Consider the following 23,933-nt stretch of genomic DNA (forward strand, 5'->3'; position numbering starts at 1 on the left):
AGGAGGAGATAAGATAATAATAATAATAAAAAATAATAATAATAATAAAAAAAAAGTAGTCTGAGGGCATATTTGAAATGCGACAGATAGGCTGGGAAGGAAGGGCCTTTGCAGAGGTTGCATGGGACCTTATGGGATATATAAAGGAAGAATTGATGATAATAAACACCACAAAAAAAAAAAGAAGAGGGAGAAAAAAAAAAGTCTGAGGGGATTATTTGAAATGCAGGAGATAGGGCCTTTGCAGAAGGTGGATGGGACCTTATGGAATATGTAACGGAGCAATTGATGATACTAAACAGACAAAAGAAAAAAAAAAAAAAAAAAGAAGAGAGGGAAAAAAAAGTAGTCTGAGGGCATTAGTTGAAATGCAACAGATAGGCTGTGAAGGAAGGGCCTTTGCAGAGGGTGGATGGGACCTTATGGGATATATAAAGGAAGAATTGATGATAATAAACACCACAAAAAAAAAAAAAAATAATAAGTGGAGGGAGAAAAAAAAAAAAAAAGTAGTCTGAGGGGATTATTTGAGATGGAGGAGATAGGGCCTTTGCAGAAGGTGCATGGGACCTTATGGAATATGTAACGGAGGAATTGATAATGATAAACACACACACAGAAAAAAAAAAAAAAGATTCTGTGGGCATTACATAAATTGGTAGAGATAAAAGTTAGACGATTTGCGGGCAGTTGGTTGCGCGCAGGAGTGAGAGAAGGTCCTTGTGCAAAAAGGCCTTATAGGACTTAAAGAAAAAAAAAAACACAAACAGAATAATGATAATAAAAAAAAAAATGGAACTGGTGCTATGCGGGGAATAGCGCGGGAGTGGCACACTGAATTGGTGAGAGTTGCTGGCAATAATTTGCGCACTAGGGGAAGATGGAAAGTGTTCACAGTTTTGCACTTAGTCCACTGTCCCGTAGGAATAACAGGAGCACTTTTAGGGCACTTTGCACTTTGTGGGGAGGGCCAGACGGGTGAAGGATCTCACATGTGTTAGCACAGGGAAGTCCAAGATTTCGGTAACCTTCCCGAAGGAGGTGTCGCGGTTGCGAGTACACAGGGCACATACACAGAACGTGTTCGAGTGTTTCTGCGTCACCGCACGACGCATACAGGGGAGACATTTCTCGTAGTCGGCTAGCGCGCACACCGGTCCAAACACATCCGATGCGGAGGCGCAACAGCAGAACATAGTCTCTCCGGGCGAAGAGGCGAGTATTAACTGCACGGAAGGGGTGGCCGCTGGCGATGCGAGGGTCAGGGTGGTGGGAAATGGTGTGTCGCGCGATTGCAAGACGAGCACAGTCATATGTAGTGTTGTCCACGCACATGGGAACGGACGGGTGGTGGGCTGATCGAGCGAGCTCATCAGCAAGTTCGTTGCCCCCTATCCCACAGTGCGATGGGATCCATTGTAGGACTGTATCGCAGCCGGATTCGGCGAGGCGTTGGAAGTTGCGTGCGCATACTTGCGGTAGGCGAGGTCCTTGGGCCTGAAGCGCTGCCCTCGAATCGGTGAGAATGGCAGCATTTTTAATTTCAGGGCTTTCCAGGAGCAGGGTGGCTGCCAGATTGAGTGCAGCTATCTCAGCTGTTTGTGACGAGGAAGGGAAGTGTAGCCTGCATAATTTAGAGGTGTCCAAGTCGGGAATCACACATGCGGCAGCTGCGGATTTTTCTTGCTGACGGACTGACCCATCAGTAAAGATGAGGGTTCGGTGACGAAAATCCGTGTGAATTTTGGATGCGGCCTCTTGCTGAAGGGCGCATACGGGCGTGTTTCGTTTGCTCTTCACCCCTGGGAGACCCTGATAGATGCGGGGCGGGCAGATTTCATGTGGGGGTTGTGGAGCAGCAAGGGGCGGTGGAGAGGGGCCCAGTATCTCACGGAAGAGGCACATGACACGACCGATGCGTGTGTTAGGTTTGGCTGAAATTCTGCGAAGAAGTTCAGAGCCATCTTGTGCTCGGTGAAGCCGCTCGATGTGGTTGAGGGCAGTTTTGAGTGCTCTTAGTGAGAGGGGGATGTTGCGGGTTTCTGCATAGGTCGCTGCCACCTGAGATCCGTTGGGGAGACCATATATGTGTCGTATGGCGTTCCTATGGCATGTGTCCAGCCTTTTCCATTGGAGTGGGCTGAGGCTGAGCAGGGGAAGGGCATACAATGCTCTGGCTGAGGCGATCGCTTCATGGATTCTTGCACAGAGCGGGGGAGAGGCTCCTTCACCTTTGGCAAGGAGACGAAGCGCTAGTTTACCTATGCGCTTGGTGTCTGCGCACACTTTATCCACCGCAAGGCGCCAGGTGATGCGGGCATCAATTTTGAGGCCGAGGTAAACAACCGTTGTGCGCCAAGGCAGGGGGGTTCCGTCCAGGCGAAGAGGGCGTGTTTTGTTGCGGGCTGCAGCACCACGGGGATGGTAGAGCAGGGCTTCAGTTTTTTCGGCCGACACTGCGAGGCCGACACTGCGAATAAACGCGGTGACAGCATCGAGCGCACGCTGAAGGTCGCGAAGCGATGAGGCGTTGCTGCGGGTTGTTGATGAGGCGAACAGGGCAACATCGTCCGCATATACACACACACGCGCAAACTCGCGCTCAGCACGGGGGAGACACAAGGGTAGTTGGGCCAGCACGATGTTGAATAGGAAAGGGCTCAGCACACTTCCCTGAGGGACACCGCATGGCACTGGACGGGGGGCACTACAGGTGTTGCCCACCTTCACGGAGAGTGTTCGCTCGCTGAGGAACGCACTGACGAAGTTCAGGAGGCGGCCGGTGGCACCAATGTTTTTTAGCGCGTCGATCACTGCCCAGTGAGGAAGACAATCGAAGGCGCTTCTGATGTCGAGCAGGATGAGGTATCCCACTTGGCTGGTGTTGCGGGCGTTTTCAAGGGTGCTGACAACATCCGCAATGCAGTCAGCAGTTGCTCGTAAGGGGCGAAAACCACTCTGCTGAGGCGCCAAGCACCCGCTTTCCGTAGCAAGCCACTCCAGTCTGCGAACTCTCTGAACTCTCGCGAATACTCTGACTCTGAACCGCGCCGTAAGGGAAGGGAGGAAGGTGGGAGTGAAAGTGGAATGAGAGAAAGGGGAGCCGTTGTGGAGGGCTACGGAGTAATTTCGACCACCTGAGGATCTTTAACGTGCGCTGACATCGCACCAGCACACGGACGCCACTTCGTTTTGCCTCCATCGAAAAACGCAGCCGCCGTGGTCGGGTTCGGACCCGGGAACTCCGGCACAGTAGTCGGGCGCGTCTTACCACTGCATCACTCACTCACGGCGGGGGCCGTCTACGCCACGTGGTTTATTAGATTTGTTTAAACTGATAGGAATTATATTCGGAGCGAAGCGAAATACACGCAGATTTGCATGTGCTTTTTGTTAAATTGCCGAAATTAGGGTACTGTTTAGTATAGTACGAGAGACGCAGAATGCTCTAATTTCATTCGAAATAGTAATTGTCGTCTAAGCCAAGTGGTTTATAAGGAAAAACAAAAAACAAGTAAGCACGTATGCGTGCCACCTCCACAAGCTGCGTTGCCTGCTCGATTTCTGACGCTGCTTTCCCCACGTAGTCTTTGTACACTGTCTCCGAGTATGAAAGGGAACTATCAGTTTGCTCAAAAAGACGGTTCGTTTTATTTTCTCAAGTAAAGGCGAAAATTACTTTTGGACGTTACATTTATAATCAATAAAACACACAAAAAAGTATACTTGACACATAAACGACAGAGGAACGGGTAACTTAATGAATGGCATAACTTTGCTCCTTTTCATATTGAACAACCCTACGCAGACCGTGAGGGTTAACTTTTTCATATTTGCGCTATGTAAAGCAAGGCGAGGGTCGTGGATGAGCAAACAGGTCAGTGCGTTGAAAAGAAACAGGTAGAAAGGTGGTGAAATGAATTGAAAAAAAAAAAAAAAAAAAAACACGGCAGGTATAGAAAGCACGTTAAATCCTAGGACACTTAATGTATGTTAGCACGAAGAGGGAAATGGAGGTAGGGCGTGGTTAGCGGAATATCGGGAAGGAATACGGGACCTCTACAAAGAACGTGCGCAAAAAAAAGACAAGGAAAAAAGTTCGAAAGAAAAAGCCCGGAAAAGAGTAAAAAAAAGAAAAAACTGCTGAGAGGGCGAGGATTGTAGCCGTGACGCAGGTTCAACGTTACCCTTGTCAAGTGATAGTCCCGTGGCACACTACTACAATGCGATCGGAGTCCGTGACGCCACTTGCGAGACTCACGGGGATGGTTTCTTGCCGGAAACGCGCGAATCGCTGGGACTTTCTCCGGTACGAACTGCTTGGGGGCACGAACTCTGCACGCTCAATCGCTCAATACGCTGCAGTGCATTGCCGCAGTAGAGGAATGCGAGAAGTTGGAAGGCTGGTGAGGTGGCGCCACCACCCGTTAAACATGTCTATTAGCAACACTGAGACATACGCCAGCGTGTTGTGCGAGTTTGTAGCCTATTTTGTGCACATATAATGGTCAGTAGGCTTCTACAAAATAGTTTTGAATTAACAGCTTGAGAGTTCGCAAGAAAACATTTGTTATTCTCCGGGTGGACAAGCAACACGGAGCAGGGAGAGGCACGTTCTTTTATTTCCCAACGGTCGTAACTTGAGCAGAAGGCGGTGTCTCTGTAGGTTGCCTCCGCGGCAGAGACGTCGTCCAAGCATACTTACCTGGTGCCGAGGCTACCGTGATCAGCAAGGCGGTGCCTCCAGGGAGAGGTGCGGGCATTGCACTACGCTCGTGCTGACCCCTGCCACTACCCCAAACTGGGGCAGATGGGGCATGCAATTTTTGGTAGTGGGGGACTGCGTTCGCGCTTTCCCCCTCGCTATACCATCAAAAGTCAGATTTTATAACTCATCGGCGGCTGTTTTGGTGCTGCTCCGTTGCAGGCACTTCGGTAATGCGAGGTCGTTCGCTTAAGGAGAGTTTAGTTACGTAATAATTCAGATCATAAATAGATAAACCTCGTGGAATGCACAGGTTTGCTTAGTAAGAAATGACCTTCAGCAGTCTATTTCGGATATTAAGTATCAGGGGAATCCCTCCTCTCCTCTATCATTTGCCTCTTATCGGCGTTAATTAGTCGCACTTTATCCGCCTAGAGCAAGTTTGTAGGTACACCATCGCTACTGTCGCTGGAAGAAAAAGGCGCAGTATCTGTCACACTTGCTCTGTGTGACAGATAATAATAATGAGATTCTTGTTGAGGGGGGAAGAGAAGGGGGGGGATTACACGGCCCTATAACTGTCTCCTGTACTTGCAGGGATACACCGCTACGGGGCCGAGTAGAGGGTAAGGGGGAATGAAAGAGGGGAGAGGAAGGGGGAGCGAAAGCGTTGTCGTTGGTAGTCAATGTCGAGGACCCCTGGAGAAAAATGCCAAACATGGAAGGGCAAACACTCGTACAACAAGGATTGGTGGATTTTGAAGCGGGGACGTGCCGCGCAAAGGAGAAAGCCTTCATGACATATGTAGAGATAATTATGAGGTTTAAAGAAAGGGAAAAAAAAAAAAGAAAATCTGATAGGGAGATTTGGAATGTCATGGATGCTTATGCTAGCAGTTGGATGCGCGCGGTGGGAGGAGTGGGGCCTTGCAGAAGGGGCAAAGAGCCTTGTGGGATAATATAGGAGGAGATAAGATAATAATAATAATAAAAAATAATAATAATAATAATAAAAAAGTAGTCTGAGGGCATATTTGAAATGCGACAGATAGGCTGGGAAGGAAGGGCCTTTGCAGAGGTTGCATGGGACCTTATGGGATATATAAAGGAAGAATTGATGATAATAAACACCACAAAAAAAAAAAAGAAGAGGGAGAAAAAAAAAAGTCTGAGGGGATTATTTGAAATGCAGGAGATAGGGCCTTTGCAGAAGGTGGATGGGACCTTATGGAATATGTAACGGAGCAATTGATGATACTAAACAGACAAAAGAAAAAAAAAAAAAAAGAAGAGAGGGAAAAAAAAAGTAGTCTGAGGGCATTAGTTGAAATGCAACAGATAGGCTGTGAAGGAAGGGCCTTTGCAGAGGGTGGATGGGACCTTATGGGATATATAAAGGAAGAATTGATGATAATAAACACCACAAAAAAAAAAATAATAAGTGGAGGGAGAAAAAAAAAAAAAAGTAGTCTGAGGGGATTATTTGAGATGGAGGAGATAGGGCCTTTGCAGAAGGTGCATGGGACCTTATGGAATATGTAACGGAGGAATTGATAATGATAAACACACACACAGAAAAAAAAAAAAAAAAAAGATTCTGTGGGCATTACATAAATTGGTAGAGATAAATGTTAGACGATTTGCGGGCAGTTGGTTGCGCGCAGGAGTGAGAGAAGGTCCTTGTGCAAAAAGGCCTTATAGGACTTAAAGAAAAAAAAAAACACAAACAGAATAATGATAATAAAAAAAAAAATGGAACTGGTGCTATGCGGGGAATAGCGCGGGAGTGGCACACTGAATTGGTGAGAGTTGCTGGCAATAATTTGCGCACTAGGGGAAGATGGAAAGTGTTCACAGTTTTGCACTTAGTCCACTGTCCCGTAGGAATTACAGGAGCACTTTTAGGGCACTTTGCACTTTGTGGGGAGGGCCAGACGGGTGAAGGATCTCACATGTGTTAGCACAGGGAAGTCCAAGATTTCGGTAACCTTCCCGAAGGAGGTGTCGCGGTTGCGAGTACACAGGGCACATACACAGAACGTGTTCGAGTGTTTCTGCGTCACCGCACGACGCATACAGGGGAGACATTTCTCGTAGTCGGCTAGCGCGCACACCGGTCCAAACACATCCGATGCGGAGGCGCAACAGCAGAACATAGTCTCTCCGGGCGAAGAGGCGAGTATTAACTGCACGGAAGGGGTGGCCGCTGGCGATGCGAGGGTCAGGGTGGTGGGAAATGGTGTGTCGCGCGATTGCAAGACGAGCACAGTCATATGTAGTGTTGTCCGCGCACATGGGAACGGACGGGTGGTGGGCTGATCGAGCGAGCTCATCAGCAAGTTCGTTGCCCCCTATCCCACAGTGCGATGGGATCCATTGTAGGACTGTATCGCAGCCGGATTCGGCGAGGCGTTGGAAGTTGCGTGCGCATACTTGCAGTAGGCGAGGTCCTTGGGCCTGAAGCGCTGCCCTCGAATCGGTGAGAATGGCAGCATTTTTAATTTCAGGGCTTTCCAGGAGCAGGGTGGCTGCCAGATTGAGTGCAGCTATCTCAGCTGTTTGTGACGAGGAAGGGAAGTGTAGCCTGCATAATTTAGAGGTGTCCAAGTCGGGAATCACACATGCGGCAGCTGCGGATTTTTCTTGCTGACGGACTGACCCATCAGTAAAGATGAGGGTTCGGTGACGAAAATCCGTGTGAATTTTGGATGCGGCCTCTTGCTGAAGGGCGCATACGGGCGTGTTTCGTTTGCTCTTCACCCCTGGGAGACCCTGATAGATGCGGGGCGGGCAGATTTCATGTGGGGGTTGTGGAGCAGCAAGGGGCGGTGGAGAGGGGCCCAGTATCTCACGGAAGAGGCACATGACACGACCGATGCGTGTGTTAGGTTTGGCTGAAATTCTGCGAAGAAGTTCAGAGCCATCTTGTGCTCGGTGAAGCCGCTCGATGTGGTTGAGGGCAGTTTTGAGTGCTCTTAGTGAGAGGGGGATGTTGCGGGTTTCTGCATAGGTCGCTGCCACCTGAGATCCGTTGGGGAGACCATATATGTGTCGTATGGCGTTCCTATGGCATGTGTCCAGCCTTTTCCATTGGAGTGGGCTGAGGCTGAGCAGGGGAAGGGCATACAATGCTCTGGCTGAGGCGATCGCTTCATGGATTCTTGCACAGAGCGGGGGAGAGGCTCCTTCACCTTTGGCAAGGAGACGAAGCGCTAGTTTACCTATGCGCTTGGTGTCTGCGCACACTTTATCCACCGCAAGGCGCCAGGTGATGCGGGCATCAATTTTGAGGCCGAGGTAAACAACCGTTTTGCGCCAAGGCAGGGGGGTTCCGTCCAGGCGAAGAGGGCGTGTTTTGTTGCGGGCTGCAGCACCACGGGGATGGTAGAGCAGGGCTTCAGTTTTTTCGGCCGACACTGCGAGGCCGACACTGCGAATAAACGCGGTGACAGCATCGAGCGCACGCTGAAGGTCGCGAAGCGATGAGGCGTTGCTGCGGGTTGTTGATGAGGCGAACAGGGCAACATCGTCCGCATATACACACACACGCGCAAACTCGCGCTCAGCACGGGGGAGACACAAAGGTAGTTGGGCCAGCACGATGTTGAATAGGAAAGGGCTCAGCACACTTCCCTGAGGGACACCGCATGGCACTGGACGGGGGGCACTACAGGTGTTGCCCACCTTCACGGAGAGTGTTCGCTCGCTGAGGAACGCACTGACGAAGTTCAGGAGGCGGCCGGTGGCACCAATGTTTTTTAGCGCGTCGATCACTGCCCAGTGAGGAAGACAATCGAAGGCGCTTCTGATGTCGAGCAGGATGAGGTATCCCACTTGGCTGGTGTTGCGGGCGTTTTCAAGGGTGCTGACAACATCCGCAATGCAGTCAGCAGTTGCTCGTAAGGGGCGAAAACCACTCTGCTGAGGCGCCAAGCACCCGCTTTCCGTAGCAAGCCACTCCAGTCTGCGAACTCTCTGAACTCTCGCGAATACTCTGACTCTGAACCGCGCCGTAAGGGAAGGGAGGAAGGTGGGAGTGAAAGTGGAATGAGAGAAAGGGGAGCCGTTGTGGAGGGCTACGGAGTAATTTCGACCACCTGAGGATCTTTAACGTGCGCTGACATCGCACCAGCACACGGACGCCACTTCGTTTTGCCTCCATCGAAAAACGCAGCCGCCGTGGTCGGGTTCGGACCCGGGAACTCCGGCACAGTAGTCGGGCGCGTCTTACCACTGCATCACTCACTCACGGCGGGGGCCGTCTACGCCACGTGGTTTATTAGATTTGTTTAAACTGATAGGAATTATATTCGGAGCGAAGCGAAATACACGCAGATTTGCATGTGCTTTTTGTTAAATTGCCGAAATTAGGGTACTGTTTAGTATAGTACGAGAGACGCAGAATGCTCTAATTTCATTCGAAATAGTAATTGTCGTCTAAGCCAAGTGGTTTATAAGGAAAAACAAAAAACAAGTAAGCACGTATGCGTGCCACCTCCACAAGCTGCGTTGCCTGCTCGATTTCTGACGCTGCTTTCCCCACGTAGTCTTTGTACACTGTCTCCGAGTATGAAAGGGAACTATCAGTTTGCTCAAAAAGACGGTTCGTTTTATTTTCTCAAGTAAAGGCGAAAATTACTTTTGGACGTTACATTTATAATCAATAAAACACACAAAAAAGTATACTTGACACATAAACGACAGAGGAACGGGTAACTTAATGAATGGCATAACTTTGCTCCTTTTCATATTGAACAACCCTACGCAGACCGTGAGGGTTAACATTTTCATATTTGCGCTATGTAAAGCAAGGCGAGGGTCGTGGATGAGCAAACAGGTCAGTGCGTTGAAAAGAAACAGGTAGAAAGGTGGTGAAATGAATTGAAAAAAAAAAAAAAAAAAAAAAACACGGCAGGTATAGAAAGCACGTTAAATCCTAGGACACTTAATGTATGTTAGCACGAAGAGGGAAATGGAGGTAGGGCGTGGTTAGCGGAATATCGGGAAGGAATACGGGACCTCTACAAAGAACGTGCGCAAAAAAAAGACAAGGAAAAAAGTTCGAAAGAAAAAGCCCGGAAAAGAGTAAAAAAAAGAAAAAACTGCTGAGAGGGCGAGGATTGTAGCCGTGACGCAGGTTCAACGTTACCCTTGTCAAGTGATAGTCCCGTGGCACACTACTTGCGAGACTCACGGGGATGGTTTCTTGCCGGAAACGCGCGAATCGCTGGGACTTTCTCCGGTACGAACTGCTTGGGGGCACGAACTCTGCACGCTCAATCGCTCAATACGCTGCAGTGCATTGCCGCAGTAGAGGAATGCGAGAAGTTGGAAGGCTGGTGAGGTGGCGCCACCACCCGTTAAACATGTCTATTAGCAACACTGAGACATACGCCAGCGTGTTGTGCGAGTTTGTAGCCTATTTTGTGCACATATAATGGTCAGTAGGCTTCTACAAAATAGTTTTGAATTAACAGCTTGAGAGTTCGCAAGAAAACATTTGTTATTCTCCGGGTGGACAAGCAACACGGAGCAGGGAGAGGCACGTTCTTTTATTTCCCAACGGTCGTAACTTGAGCAGAAGGCGGTGTCTCTGTAGGTTGCCTCCGCGGCAGAGACGTCGTCCAAGCATACTTACCTGGTGCCGAGGCTACCGTGATCAGCAAGGCGGTGCCTCCAGGGAGAGGTGCGGGCATTGCACTACGCTCGTGCTGACCCCTGCCACTACCCCAAACTGGGGCAGATGGGGCATGCAATTTTTGGTAGTGGGGGACTGCGTTCGCGCTTTCCCCCTCGCTATACCATCAAAAGTCAGATTTTATAACTCATCGGCGGCTGTTTTGGTGCTGCTCCGTTGCAGGCACTTCGGTAATGCGAGGTCGTTCGCTTAAGGAGAGTTTAGTTACGTAATAATTCAGATCATAAATAGATAAACCTCGTGGAATGCACAGGTTTGCTTAGTAAGAAATGACCTTCAGCAGTCTATTTCGGATATTAAGTATCAGGGGAATCCCTCCTCTCCTCTATCATTTGCCTCTTATCGGCGTTAATTAGTCGCACTTTATCCGCCTAGAGCAAGTTTGTAGGTACACCATCGCTACTGTCGCTGGAAGAAAAAGGCGCAGTATCTGTCACACTTGCTCTGTGTGACAGATAATAATAATGAGATTCTTGTTGAGGGGGGAAGAGAAGGGGGGGGATTACACGGCCCTATAACTGTCTCCTGTACTTGCAGGGATACACCGCTACGGGGCCGAGTAGAGGGTAAGGGGGAATGAAAGAGGGGAGAGGAAGGGGGAGCGAAAGCGTTGTCGTTGGTAGTCAATGTCGAGGACCCCTGGAGAAAAATGCCAAACATGGAAGGGCAAACACTCGTACAACAAGGATTGGTGGATTTTGAAGCGGGGACGTGCCGCGCAAAGGAGAAAGCCTTCATGACATATGTAGAGATAATTATGAGGTTTAAAGAAAGGGAAAAAAAAAAAGAAAATCTGATAGGGAGATTTGGAATGTCATGGATGCTTATGCTAGCAGTTGGATGCGCGCGGTGGGAGGAGTGGGGCCTTGCAGAAGGGGCAAAGAGCCTTGTGGGATAATATAGGAGGAGATAAGATAATAATAATAATAAAAAATAATAATAATAATAAAAAAAAAGTAGTCTGAGGGCATATTTGAAATGCGACAGATAGGCTGGGAAGGAAGGGCCTTTGCAGAGGTTGCATGGGACCTTATGGGATATATAAAGGAAGAATTGATGATAATAAACACCACAAAAAAAAAAAAGAAGAGGGAGAAGAAAAAAAGTCTGAGGGGATTATTTGAAATGCAGGAGATAGGGCCTTTGCAGAAGGTGGATGGGACCTTATGGAATATGTAACGGAGCAATTGATGATACTAAACAGACAAAAGAAAAAAAAAAAAAAGAAGAGAGGGAAAAAAAAGTAGTCTGAGGGCATTAGTTGAAATGCAACAGATAGGCTGTGAAGGAAGGGCCTTTGCAGAGGGTGGATGGGACCTTATGGGATATATAAAGGAAGAATTGATGATAATAAACACCACAAAAAAAAAAAATAATAAGTGGAGGGAGAAAAAAAAAAAAGTAGTCTGAGGGGATTATTTGAGATGGAGGAGATAGGGCCTTTGCAGAAGGTGCATGGGACCTTATGGAATATGTAACGGAGGAATTGATAATGATAAACACACACACAGAAAAAAAAAAAAAAAAGATTCTGTGGGCATTACATAAATTGGTAGAGATAAAAGTTAGACGATTTGCGGGCAGTTGGTTGCGCGCAGGAGTGAGAGAAGGTCCTTGTGCAAAAAGGCCTTATAGGACTTAAAGAAAAAAAAAAAACACAAACAGAATAATGATAATAAAAAAAAAAATGGAACTGGTGCTATGCGGGGAATAGCGCGGGAGTGGCACACTGAATTGGTGAGAGTTGCTGGCAATAATTTGCGCACTAGGGGAAGATGGAAAGTGTTCACAGTTTTGCACTTAGTCCACTGTCCCGTAGGAATAACAGGAGCACTTTTAGGGCACTTTGCACTTTGTGGGGAGGGCCAGACGGGTGAAGGATCTCACATGTGTTAGCACAGGGAAGTCCAAGATTTCGGTAACCTTCCCGAAGGAGGTGTCGCGGTTGCGAGTACACAGGGCACATACACAGAACGTGTTCGAGTGTTTCTGCGTCACCGCACGACGCATACAGGGGAGACATTTCTCGTAGTCGGCTAGCGCGCACACCGGTCCAAACACATCCGATGCGGAGGCGCAACAGCAGAACATAGTCTCTCCGGGCGAAGAGGCGAGTATTAACTGCACGGAAGGGGTGGCCGCTGGCGATGCGAGGGTCAGGGTGGTGGGAAATGGTGTGTCGCGCGATTGCAAGACGAGCACAGTCATATGTAGTGTTGTCCGCGCACATGGGAACGGACGGGTGGTGGGCTGATCGAGCGAGCTCATCAGCAAGTTCGTTGCCCCCTATCCCACAGTGCGATGGGATCCATTGTAGGACTGTATCGCAGCCGGATTCGGCGAGGCGTTGGAAGTTGCGTGCGCATACTTGCAGTAGGCGAGGTCCTTGGGCCTGAAGCGCTGCCCTCGAATCGGTGAGAATGGCAGCATTTTTAATTTCAGGGCTTTCCAGGAGCAGGGTGGCTGCCAGATTGAGTGCAGCTATCTCAGCTGTTTGTGACGAGGAAGGGAAGTGTAGCCTGCATAATTTAGAGGTGTCCAAGTCGGGAATCACACATGCGGCAGCTGCGGATTTTTCTTGCTGACGGACTGACCCATCAGTAAAGATGAGGGTTCGGTGACGAAAATCCGTGTGAATTTTGGATGCGGCCTCTTGCTGAAGGGCGCATACGGGCGTGTTTCGTTTGCTCTTCACCCCTGGGAGACCCTGATAGATGCGGGGCGGGCAGATTTCATGTGGGGGTTGTGGAGCAGCAAGGGGCGGTGGAGAGGGGCCCAGTATCTCACGGAAGAGGCACATGACACGACCGATGCGTGTGTTAGGTTTGGCTGAAATTCTGCGAAGAAGTTCAGAGCCATCTTGTGCTCGGTGAAGCCGCTCGATGTGGTTGAGGGCAGTTTTGAGTGCTCTTAGTGAGAGGGGGATGTTGCGGGTTTCTGCATAGGTCGCTGCCACCTGAGATCCGTTGGGGAGACCATATATGTGTCGTATGGCGTTCCTATGGCATGTGTCCAGCCTTTTCCATTGGAGTGGGCTGAGGCTGAGCAGGGGAAGGGCATACAATGCTCTGGCTGAGGCGATCGCTTCATGGATTCTTGCACAGAGCGGGGGAGAGGCTCCTTCACCTTTGGCAAGGAGACGAAGCGCTAGTTTACCTATGCGCTTGGTGTCTGCGCACACTTTATCCACCGCAAGGCGCCATGTGATGCGGGCATCAATTTTGAGGCCGAGGTAAACAACCGTTGTGCGCCAAGGCAGGGGGGTTCCGTCCAGGCGAAGAGGGCGTGTTTTGTTGCGGGCTGCAGCACCACGGGGATGGTAGAGCAGGGCTTCAGTTTTTTCGGCCGACACTGCGAGGCCGACACTGCGAATAAACGCGGTGACAGCATCGAGCGCACGCTGAAGGTCGCGAAGCGATGAGGCGTTGCTGCGGGTTGTTGATGAGGCGAACAGGGCAACATCGTCCGCATATACACACACACGCGCAAACTCGCGCTCAGCACGGGGGAGACACAAGGGTAGTTGGGCCAGCACGATGTTGAATAGGAAAGGGCTCAGCACACTTCCCTGAGGGACACCGCATGGCACTGGACGGGGGGCACTACAGGTGTTGCCCACCTTCACGGAGAGTGTTCGCTCGCTGAGGAACGCACTGACGAAGTTCAGGAGGCGGCCGGTGGCACCAATGTTTTTTAGCGCGTCGATCACTGCCCAGTGAGGAAGACAATCGAAGGCGCTTCTGATGTCGAGCAGGATGAGGTATCCCACTTGGCTGGTGTTGCGGGCGTTTTCAAGGGTGCTGACAACATCCGCAATGCAGTCAGCAGTTGCTCGTAAGGGGCGAAAACCACTCTGCTGAGGCGCCAAGCACCCGCTTTCCGTAGCAAGCCACTCCAGTCTGCGAACTCTCTGAACTCTCGCGAATACTCTGACTCTGAACCGCGCCGTAAGGGAAGGGAGGAAGGTGGGAGTGAAAGTGGAATGAGAGAAAGGGGAGCCGTTGTGGAGGGCTACGGAGTAATTTCGACCACCTGAGGATCTTTAACGTGCGCTGACATCGCACCAGCACACGGACGCCACTTCGTTTTGCCTCCATCGAAAAACGCAGCCGCCGTGGTCGGGTTCGGACCCGGGAACTCCGGCACAGTAGTCGGGCGCGTCTTACCACTGCATCACTCACTCACGGCGGGGGCCGTCTACGCCACGTGGTTTATTAGATTTGTTTAAACTGATAGGAATTATATTCGGAGCGAAGCGAAATACACGCAGATTTGCATGTGCTTTTTGTTAAATTGCCGAAATTAGGGTACTGTTTAGTATAGTACGAGAGACGCAGAATGCTCTAATTTCATTCGAAATAGTAATTGTCGTCTAAGCCAAGTGGTTTATAAGGAAAAACAAAAAACAAGTAAGCACGTATGCGTGCCACCTCCACAAGCTGCGTTGCCTGCTCGATTTCTGACGCTGCTTTCCCCACGTAGTCTTTGTACACTGTCTCCGAGTATGAAAGGGAACTATCAGTTTGCTCAAAAAGACGGTTCGTTTTATTTTCTCAAGTAAAGGCGAAAATTACTTTTGGACGTTACATTTATAATCAATAAAACACACAAAAAAGTATACTTGACACATAAACGACAGAGGAACGGGTAACTTAATGAATGGCATAACTTTGCTCCTTTTCATATTGAACAACCCTACGCAGACCGTGAGGGTTAACTTTTTCATATTTGCGCTATGTAAAGCAAGGCGAGGGTCGTGGATGAGCAAACAGGTCAGTGCGTTGAAAAGAAACAGGTAGAAAGGTGGTGAAATGAATTGAAAAAAAAAAAAAAAAAAAAACACGGCAGGTATAGAAAGCACGTTAAATCCTAGGACACTTAATGTATGTTAGCACGAAGAGGGAAATGGAGGTAGGGCGTGGTTAGCGGAATATCGGGAAGGAATACGGGACCTCTACAAAGAACGTGCGCAAAAAAAAGACAAGGAAAAAAGTTCGAAAGAAAAAGCCCGGAAAAGAGTAAAAAAAAGAAAAAACTGCTGAGAGGGCGAGGATTGTAGCCGTGACGCAGGTTCAACGTTACCCTTGTCAAGTGATAGTCCCGTGGCACACTACTACAATGCGATCGGAGTCCGTGACGCCACTTGCGAGACTCACGGGGATGGTTTCTTGCCGGAAACGCGCGAATCGCTGGGACTTTCTCCGGTACGAACTGCTTGGGGGCACGAACTCTGCACGCTCAATCGCTCAATACGCTGCAGTGCATTGCCGCAGTAGAGGAATGCGAGAAGTTGGAAGGCTGGTGAGGTGGCGCCACCACCCGTTAAACATGTCTATTAGCAACACTGAGACATACGCCAGCGTGTTGTGCGAGTTTGTAGCCTATTTTGTGCACATATAATGGTCAGTAGGCTTCTACAAAATAGTTTTGAATTAACAGCTTGAGAGTTCGCAAGAAAACATTTGTTATTCTCCGGGTGGACAAGCAACACGGAGCAGGGAGAGGCACGTTCTTTTATTTCCCAACGGTCGTAACTTGAGCAGAAGGCGGTGTCTCTGTAGGTTGCCTCCGCGGCAGAGACGTCGTCCAAGCATACTTACCTGGTGCCGAGGTTACCGTGTGAGGTGTTACTCTGCCGGATTGCGTCCAGATCTTCAAGGCAGCCCCTGGATTCTGCCCAACGGTTCAGGCCAGGAGTCCTTTCGCCGAGTCGACCGCCCGGGCACCACAGCAGTTCGCCGTGGGAGCCAGGGCTCCGCCGTGCCGTAAGATGGTCTACTCGGCCCCCCCGCCCAAAGCTCATTGCTTCATTATCAATGCACCAGATGGCAGCACCGTAGATGATGTCATCGATGCACTTGAAATAGTTACCGGCCCAGCCGGAATTAAGTCCCTCCAACATATGGGAGGTGTAAAGTTTGGTGTCGCTGCTGCCTCCAACAGCGCTGCCATGAAGCTCAAGACCCGAGGCGCTATTTTGCTTAATGGCGTTTCAGTACCGCTAGTCAGCGTTGGTCCAGAAATTGTTCACGTATCAGTCTTTCGAGTGCCGCTGTGGGTGGCCGATGCGTCGCTCGCCGCAGCGTTATCAGCTTACGGCAATGTCCAAAATGTCCATGAGCCGGCTTTCAAAGGTCGGCCAGGTGTTGGTACAGGCATCCGGGTCGCTCGGATAGAGATGAAAAAGCCCATCCCGAATTTTCTAAAAGTCCAGGGCTACACTGTAATGTGCGACTACCGCGGTGTAGAGAAGCTGTGCTCACGTTGCCGCCTGGCAGGCCACATCGGAAAGGACTGCCGCACCCCCCGCTGTAGTAGGTGTGGCATTTTCGGACACGAAACGGAGGGCTGCGAAGAACCGTGCCGTAAGTGTGCTGGCAGTCACGCCACGGTTGACTGCATCAAACCAAGATCTTTTGCTGCGGCAGCGGCAACGGAAACTCAAGAAACGCCTGAAGTGCCAGCTATCACCTCGGATGGCAACACAGAAGATGAATTGGACGCTGGCACCTTCACAATTGATGAAAAATCGGAAGACAACGAATGCCCGAGCGAGAGCGGTACAGAATCAGTTGACACATACTTCCCAGCACTGCCAACGACCTCTGAAGAAACCACAAGCGACGAGGCCACTCACCAAAGCTCGCCCAAGTCAGCGACCGTACCAGCGTCACATAGTGCTGCAAACCCCAACGACAGCAGTGCTTCAAGTACTAGCGAGCCACCGCACAACCCTGACGAACGCGGCTCCCGTGCAGCTGAACGAGAGGGCCAAACATCCCGCCACAGCATGCCTGCGTGTGTGCCTCAGCCTCCTCGTGTCGGCAAGCTACTCGTCGAAAGCAGAAAAATGGACTTGGACCACCCACCCAGCCACCGCATCAGTTCACCCCCCTTGGACACCGCCATGGAAGAAGATCGCCACGGCATGAAACGGGGACACCCTGCCTCAGCGGAAAGCGACAGCTCCTCTGAAACCAGTAAGCCCCACAAGATTGCAAGTGCCCCGGCGCAGTCAGGGCACACTTCTCCCTAGAATAATGGCCTCATTTCAGTGTTTTCCTCTTTTTAGTTTCAGAATATCTGCGTGCGCTCTTTTAATAATGGCGATTGTACACCTTCTATCTCTGAATGCTCAGGGCTTGCGCAGCCTAGACAAACAGAGGGAGATCGTGAACTTCGCACGAGCACGTAACGTAGATATTCTCTTTTTACAAGAATGCAACTTTAGTTCCCCGTATGATGTTCAGTCTTTTTGTTCTCGGTTTTGTGTTGAAGCATTTTTTACGTTAACTGATGCATTTATGAGTGGCGTCGGGGTTGTATTTCTTACGCCTGCTTATCGACGCGGTGCCCATTGTCATTTCGGGTTTGATGGACGCACGTTGGCAGTTGACTTTAACCTGCATGGTCGTCGTGTGAGAGCACTTGTTATCTACGCTCCAGCGCAGCGCTCCTGCACCTCTGAATTTTTTGATTCACTCGATGCCTACATGCTTGATAGCTATCCCACTTTCCTGGTTGGGGATTTCAACTGTGTTGAGGACCCTCACAGAGATGTCAGTGGTCGCAGACAGGGCAGGCCTTACACAGGCGTACGAGCACTAAAACGGCTCATACGTAGCTTCAGGCTTAGAGATGCGTGGATAGATCTGCATGGTAACCAATTTAAAGCAACGTGGCAACGCGGCTCTAACATGAGTCGATTAGACCGCTTTTACTTCCCTGAAAATCTAGCCACTCATGTTACCAGCTGTGACGTCCTCAGATTCCCGCCTGATGTCCCACGCATCTCTGATCATTTCCCCGTATCAGTAAAGTTATCATTCCACCAGTCAGCTCCATTTCAGAATCACTGGAAAATGGACACAACACTCGTATATGATCCGGTGAGCGTTGCCACCCTGCGTGTGGCACTCGAGTACACGTGCAGCCGCCCAGTGGAGCCGCGATGTTGGGATTCCTTGAAGGCCAGCTGGCGTGCAGAGCTAATGAAAGGAGGTCGGGAAAGAAAGTTGAGGCTGACAGCTGAAATAAACGACACCCTTCGGAAAGCACGCATAGTGCGGCGTGGTGAGCCTCTCACGTTCACCATGCAGGACTATTTAAATCAGTTAAAAGCTCGTTACCAACTCCTGCTTCGCCTTAGCTCGCGCACAGCCGCAGAATTGTTTGTGAAGGGGAGGCCTGTTGCTGACCCCGCGGTCCTTCGCAGTGTTCGCAGCGGCTCTTTAGAAAGAGTTACATCGATTCCCTTTGTTGTACTGCCGAACGGGACACAGTCTGACAACGCCGAAGACATAAGGGAAGTATTCACCGCACATTTTACGCACTTGTTCACGACTGAAGGTAGAGACAGTGAAGGTCTGAACTGTGATGTTCGAGAATTTTGTTCAGGTATAGCGCGCATTCCTGAAGAACTCCGGGAAGATCTTTGCTGTCCAATAACCTCGGATGAGCTTCGGATAGCGGTGCAGGGAATGAATGCCTCTGCAGCCGCAGGCCCGGACGGGCTTCCAATCATATTTTATAAGACGTTTTTCGAAGTAATACAAGTACACCTACTGTCAATGCTCAACGGGCTCCTTACGGAAGGGATTAGACCGGAAACATTCCGCGAGAGTAGAGTCGTACTCATTCTAAAAAGTAGCGGTGAACCATCTGAACCCAAGGCATGGAGGCCCATCTCCTTACTCAACTCGGATTATAAAATATTTGCTGCAATACTAGCACATCGTATAACAGCTGTCTTACCTGAACTAATTAGCAATGCCCAAACATGCTGTGTACCAGGCCGCACAATCTATTCTTCGCTAGCTCTAACCCGCGATCTTTTTACCTTTGCCACACATACTCAGGTTTCAGGCGCTTTTGTATCCCTTGACCAAGAAAAGGCATTTGATCGTGTAGAACGAGAGTATCTTTTTGCTGTTCTAGAATGTTTTGACTTTCCGGAGCGCTTAATAGGAACCCTTCGGTTGCTGTATACAGATTTAGAAGCTTACCTGGTAATCAACGGCCAGCCCAGTGATCCAATAGCTGTGAGCAGGGGAATACGGCAAGGTTGTCCTCTCTCATCTCTCCTTTTCGTGCTGTGCATAGAGCCTTTGTTGCAGCAGGTTCAAAACTGCAAGTCAATACGCGGGTTCCCTCTCCCAGGCCAGGGTGAGGTGAAAGTAGCAGCATACGCTGATGATGTTTCTCTTTTCATAAGGAATATTGATAGTTACAGCGCATTTCTGCGTCTTTTTCACATATATAGCTGCCTATCAGGTGCACGCCTCAATCCGGCAAAAAGCCAAGCACTGCGTTTCGGAGCTTTTAACGAAGACTTTCCTGATGGTGTTGCCTGGGTAGATGGTGTGAAAGTCCTGGGCGTTACATTCCTAGCGTCCGGTGAGGTAGCTCGTAGCACCTGGAAAGAAATAAGACAAAAAGCTGAGAAACGGATCGACGTAGCTCAAACGTTTCACTTACCCTTCTCTGAGCGAGCATACCTCATCAAAAACAGTGTGGTGGCGTCCCTTTTTTACGTAGCTAAAGTGGCCCGTCCTCCTCGCAGAGTCCTACAGCGGTTAGCTACTGCTTGTGGTTCGTTCCTTTGGAATGAGAAGAACGAGAGTGTTTCAAGGGCTCTGGTCCGCTTACCGACCAAAATGGGAGGCTTCAGCATCCCGGACTTTGAAATAATGTGCCGCGTGCTGGCCCTGAGAGCCACTTGGGATATCATCGCGGATGTAGTATACTGTGGCAAACAACTTACTGTGTATTTTATGGGCACCTCTCGCCGTCTGTTTGGAATGGACTCATGCACAGGTCCGGCAGCCGAGAGACCACCAGTGTTTTACACATATATTGTACAATCACTACGCATGGTTCAGAACGCATTACCCAATTGTGACCCCAAGGAAATGTCCCCCACAGACATATGTGAAAACATAGCTATTCAGCGCCTGGATGATGACCAGCGCAGGAAGGTTAGCAAAAGAAAGCGGAGGCCGTTGATCACAGCCTCCCTTCCAGCGGATGTCCGCGATTTCATTTGGTTACGAGAATGGCAGGCACTACCAACAGCCGACCGCCTTGCAGCGTGGGGCGTGGCGCGCTCCGCGTTATGCCCGCAATGCGGTCGCACTGAAACCTTAGATCATGTTTTGCATGAGTGTTGTGTGGCGCGCACATTCTGGCGCCTAGTGACGCGCATGTTTCATGCCAGAATGCAGTGGCAGAGTCGCCACAGAGACATTTTCATAGAGCTTGTCATGTGTATAGGCATGTATGTACTGTGGAAGCGGAGAGGCCTGGCTGTTTTGCGGGGGCGACCGCAAAAAGCCATGTTTCCGATGCTGCATAGATTAAGAACATTACTATACACTCACCTGAATGAGGAACTTGTCATGCTGGGGGAGGAAGAATTCCTCCGACATTGGTCAACGAGATTCATTGTTGTTGCAAATGGTAAAGTGACCGCGCCTATCCTTCCATACTAGGAAGATAGGCAAGTGAGAGAAACGTTTCGATGATGTTATCATGAAATAGTTCCACAAAGCAAAAAAGCTGTGCAGAAATATTATCAGCGAAACAGCATGTATATTTGTATGTGTATTTGTGTATATGTACGTGATTGAACACCTCTAAGATTATTGCAATTTTTGTCCGCTAAGGCCCCAGACGGATACACTTGTGTTCTGTAGATGTTTATGAAAAATAAAATTCTCTTCAAAAAGGTGCGGGCATTGCACTACGCTCGTGCTGACCCCTGCCACTACCCCAAACTGGGGCAGATGGGGCATGCAATTTTTGGTAGTGGGGGACTGCGTTCGCGCTTTCCCCCTCGCTATACCATCAAAAGTCAGATTTTATAACTCATCGGCGGCTGTTTTGGTGCTGCTCCGTTGCAGGCACTTCGGTAATGCGAGGTCGTTCGCTTAAGGAGAGTTTAGTTACGTAATAATTCAGATCATAAATAGATAAACCTCGTGGAATGCACAGGTTTGCTTAGTAAGAAATGACCTTCAGCAGTCTATTTCGGATATTAAGTATCAGGGGAATCCCTCCTCTCCTCTATCATTTGCCTCTTATCGGCGTTAATTAGTCGCACTTTATCCGCCTAGAGCAAGTTTGTAGGTACACCATCGCTACTGTCGCTGGAAGAAAAAGGCGCAGTATCTGTCACACTTGCTCTGTGTGACAGATAATAATAATGAGATTCTTGTTGAGGGGGGAAGAGAAGGGGGGGGATTACACGGCCCTATAACTGTCTCCTGTACTTGCAGGGATACACCGCTACGGGGCCGAGTAGAGGGTAAGGGGGAATGAAAGAGGGGAGAGGAAGGGGGAGCGAAAGCGTTGTCGTTGGTAGTCAATGTCGAGGACCCCTGGAGAAAAATGCCAAACATGGAAGGGCAAACACTCGTACAACAAGGATTGGTGGATTTTGAAGCGGGGACGTGCCGCGCAAAGGAGAAAGCCTTCATGACATATGTAGAGATAATTATGAGGTTTAAAGAAAGGGAAAAAAAAAAAAAAAGAAAATCTGATAGGGAGATTTGGAATGTCATGGATGCTTATGCTAGCAGTTGGATGCGCGCGGTGGGAGGAGTGGGGCCTTGCAGAAGGGGCAAAGAGCCTTGTGGGATAATATAGGAGGAGATAAGATAATAATAATAATAAAAAATAATAATAATAATAAAAAAAAAGTAGTCTGAGGGCATATTTGAAATGCGACAGATAGGCTGGGAAGGAAGGGCCTTTGCAGAGGTTGCATGGGACCTTATGGGATATATAAAGGAAGAATTGATGATAATAAACACCACAAAAAAAAAAAAAGAAGAGGGAGAAAAAAAAAAGTCTGAGGGGATTATTTGAAATGCAGGAGATAGGGCCTTTGCAGAAGGTGGATGGGACCTTATGGAATATGTAACGGAGCAATTGATGATACTAAACAGACAAAAGAAAAAAAAAAAAAGAAGAGAGGGAAAAAAAAAGTAGTCTGAGGGCATTAGTTGAAATGCAACAGATAGGCTGTGAAGGAAGGGCCTTTGCAGAGGGTGGATGGGACCTTATGGGATATATAAAGGAAGAATTGATGATAATAAACACCACAAAAAAAAAATAATAAGTGGAGGGAGAAAAAAAAAAAAAAAGTAGTCTGAGGGGATTATTTGAGATGGAGGAGATAGGGCCTTTGCAGAAGGTGCATGGGACCTTATGGAATATGTAACGGAGGAATTGATAATGATAAACACACACACAGAAAAAAAAAAAAAGATTCTGTGGGCATTACATAAATTGGTAGAGATAAAAGTTAGACGATTTGCGGGCAGTTGGTTGCGCGCAGGAGTGAGAGAAGGTCCTTGTGCAAAAAGGCCTTATAGGACTTAAAGAAAAAAAAAAAAACACAAACAGAATAATGATAATAAAAAAAAAAAAAAAATGGAACTGGTGCTATGCGGGGAATAGCGCGGGAGTGGCACACTGAATTGGTGAGAGTTGCTGGCAATAATTTGCGCACTAGGGGAAGATGGAAAGTGTTCACAGTTTTGCACTTAGTCCACTGTCCCGTAGGAATAACAGGAGCACTTTTAGGGCACTTTGCACTTTGTGGGGAGGGCCAGACGGGTGAAGGATCTCACATGTGTTAGCACAGGGAAGTCCAAGATTTCGGTAACCTTCCCGAAGGAGGTGTCGCGGTTGCGAGTACACAGGGCACATACACAGAACGTGTTCGAGTGTTTCTGCGTCACCGCACGACGCATACAGGGGAGACATTTCTCGTAGTCGGCTAGCGCGCACACCGGTCCAAACACATCCGATGCGGAGGCGCAACAGCAGAACATAGTCTCTCCGGGCGAAGAGGCGAGTATTAACTGCACGGAAGGGGTGGCCGCTGGCGATGCGAGGGTCAGGGTGGTGGGAAATGGTGTGTCGCGCGATTGCAAGACGAGCACAGTCATATGTAGTGTTGTCCGCGCACATGGGAACGGACGGGTGGTGGGCTGATCGAGCGAGCTCATCAGCAAGTTCGTTGCCCCCTATCCCACAGTGCGATGGGATCCATTGTAGGACTGTATCGCAGCCGGATTCGGCGAGGCGTTGGAAGTTGCGTGCGCATACTTGCAGTAGGCGAGGTCCTTGGGCCTGAAGCGCTGCCCTCGAATCGGTGAGAATGGCAGCATTTTTAATTTCAGGGCTTTCCAGGAGCAGGGTGGCTGCCAGATTGAGTGCAGCTATCTCAGCTGTTTGTGACGAGGAAGGGAAGTGTAGCCTGCATAATTTAGAGGTGTCCAAGTCGGGAATCACACATGCGGCAGCTGCGGATTTTTCTTGCTGACGGACTGACCCATCAGTAAAGATGAGGGTTCGGTGACGAAAATCCGTGTGAATTTTGGATGCGGCCTCTTGCTGAAGGGCGCATACGGGCGTGTTTCGTTTGCTCTTCACCCCTGGGAGACCCTGATAGATGCGGGGCGGGCAGATTTCATGTGGGGGTTGTGGAGCAGCAAGGGGCGGTGGAGAGGGGCCCAGTAT

The 23,933-nt window shown here is 49.4% G+C and overlaps 2 non-coding genes across 2 annotated transcripts; both read left to right on the forward strand.

Annotated features, from left to right (window-relative positions):
• Nucleotides 1-4,697: 4,697 nt before the first annotated feature.
• On the forward strand, nt 4,698-4,861 carry LOC146184339 (U1 spliceosomal RNA). Its single transcript, XR_014708963.1, has one exon. It is a non-coding gene; the product is annotated as a U1 spliceosomal RNA (small nuclear RNA).
• A 5,474-nt stretch (nt 4,862-10,335) lies between these two features.
• On the forward strand, nt 10,336-10,499 carry LOC146184340 (U1 spliceosomal RNA). Its single transcript, XR_014708974.1, has one exon. It is a non-coding gene; the product is annotated as a U1 spliceosomal RNA (small nuclear RNA).
• Nucleotides 10,500-23,933: the final 13,434 nt, after the last annotated feature.

Source organism: Amblyomma maculatum, chromosome 7, assembly GCF_055883805.1.
Source record: "Amblyomma maculatum isolate TAMU_Amacu chromosome 7, ASM5588380v1, whole genome shotgun sequence".
NCBI lineage: Eukaryota > Metazoa > Arthropoda > Arachnida > Ixodida > Ixodidae > Amblyomma > Amblyomma maculatum.